This window comes from Pteropus vampyrus, unplaced genomic scaffold (assembly GCF_000151845.1).
Source record: "Pteropus vampyrus isolate Shadow unplaced genomic scaffold, Pvam_2.0 Scaffold72, whole genome shotgun sequence".
Lineage (NCBI taxonomy): Eukaryota > Metazoa > Chordata > Mammalia > Chiroptera > Pteropodidae > Pteropus > Pteropus vampyrus.
The window spans coordinates 757,008-759,071 of record NW_011888853.1 but is presented as its reverse complement, the minus strand read 5'-3'; positions in this window follow the sequence as shown (position 1 = coordinate 759,071).

Sequence of the window (2,064 nt, the reverse complement as noted above, 5' to 3'; positions counted from 1 at the left end):
GGCAGAGGGAGAGGGACAGCCGGCGGGCTCCTACCTTGGCACAGCAAGGACTGCCGGGCCTCTGCCTGGGCAGTAGATGCTGGTGGAAATGAGACACTCGACATCAGGGTTCTTAGGAAGCCCACCGCCTCCGGCGGGAGCAGAGCTTCCTTCAGAAGGTCAGGCGAGGCCCCGGCAAGGCGCCGGCACTGTAGGGGCTCAGGAAACACCTCTCTGCATGGCCTTGGCCATGGCAAGGATGGCGATCGCCGTTTTTCTGCATCGGGCACTTGGCCACACTCTTTCCTTGTATCAGTTTCTTGGGTCCAGACAAGGACACTGAGGCAAATGCTGGTCTTATCTCATTTTAAAGATGAGAACATCGAAGGGTTAAATGACTCGCCCAGGGTCACATGGCTACGGTAGTCTGTACAATAGTCACCTTTGTGTGGTCCCCTCCCCTTGAATCGAGGCTGGCCTCGGGACAGACTTTAACAGTTACAATGTGACAACACCCGGCCTAAGAAAGTCTGGAAGCTCCTGCTTTGTACTCTTGGCAGACCTGAGCCGTGTAAAAAGCCCAGTTTTCCTGCTGGAGACACCACACAGGACCGCAAGGAGAAAGAGAGGTTCCGAGAACTCAACTTTGAGAAAGAGCATGGCCCAGCCCAGCCAGTGTCCCAGCCGACCCGCCACCAAAGCCCGCTGGCAAGGCCAGCTGAAGAATTGTCTGGCCAACCCTAGCCCACATTGCAAAATCGTGAGCTAATTAAATGGTTGTTCCTTGAAGGCACTAAATTCTGGGGCTATTTGTTACACAGCAGTAGATAATGAAGTCAGGTGGGTTCTTTGGCTGCCCTCTGGCAGCCTCTCCACCAGCTGCGTTCCTCACGCTTCCCTATCGCAGTGTGTGTAGACCCCTCAGCCCACTGAGAGCGCATTTCTCTATCCTGTCGCCAGACGCATGCCACTAAACCACGACTTTACCTTCAGAATGCTGTGAATCAGAAACTCCGGTCCCCTGCCCCGCCCTGGCCCAGCGCCCCTCACTTCCTGGGTGTGGTTCCCTCAGCCTGAGTGCACTCATGTATCATTGCCCAGATCAGGGTATACAGAACATTGCCATCCTCGCAGAAAATTCCCTCTTCTGGTTATTTCTGCTTTTGGGATTACCAATACACTGCTATGAACATTTGCATACGAAGCTTTCTTGTGGATACATGTTTTCATCTCTCTTTTGTAAATACTTAAGGAAGGACTTGGTCAGTCCGAGAGTAGGTATACACTTAACTCTGTGGTTGCACCATTTACGTGCTGTGTGAGGTTCCCGTGCCTCCCATATCTTTGTCAACACTTGGTATTGTCTGTCTTTTTAAATTTATCCCTTCTGCTGAGGGTGCAGTGGTATCGCACTGTGGTTTCAATTTGAATTACCCTGTGGACTAGCGATATTGAGTCTCTTTTCATTTGCTTTTAGAAGCCATGGTGTGAAGTGTCTGTTTGGGCATTTTATCCATTTTTAATTGTATTGTTTGTCTTTTTATTATTGATTTGTGGGTCTCGGTTTCCATATTGTTCTCGGAGACGTTCTTTATGAGGACACCCCCCTCCCCCAAATTGCACACGCGCATGTACACACGTGTGCGTACACACGCAGAGTAGGTCCCTCTGTTATAAGCCCTCACAGGACCTAGCGTTTGTCCTTGGCCCTGCTTTGCCCAGTTGAAATATACTACTGCCTGGTTCTATGTTCGTTTTCCTGCAGACTCTCAGCTTCATAAGAGTCTGATCCACATCTGCCCTGTTTACTGCAGGGTCTCCAGCTCCAGGCACAGTCCTAGGAGGCCCTCGATAGATTTTTTTTTTTCACTCATTGAATATTTATTGAGGGCCTACTCTGTGCCAAGCAATATTTTATGTGCTGGGGTACTACAATGAACTAGACAGATTAACTCCTTGCTCTCACAGGGCTGCCATTCTGGGATGGAGTAAGGAGAGAGCCAGTTAACAGATAAACCCAGAGATGTGTAGAGATGCCAAGGGATAGTGGGTGCCGTGAACTAAATAATGAGGCTGAAGAAGGGG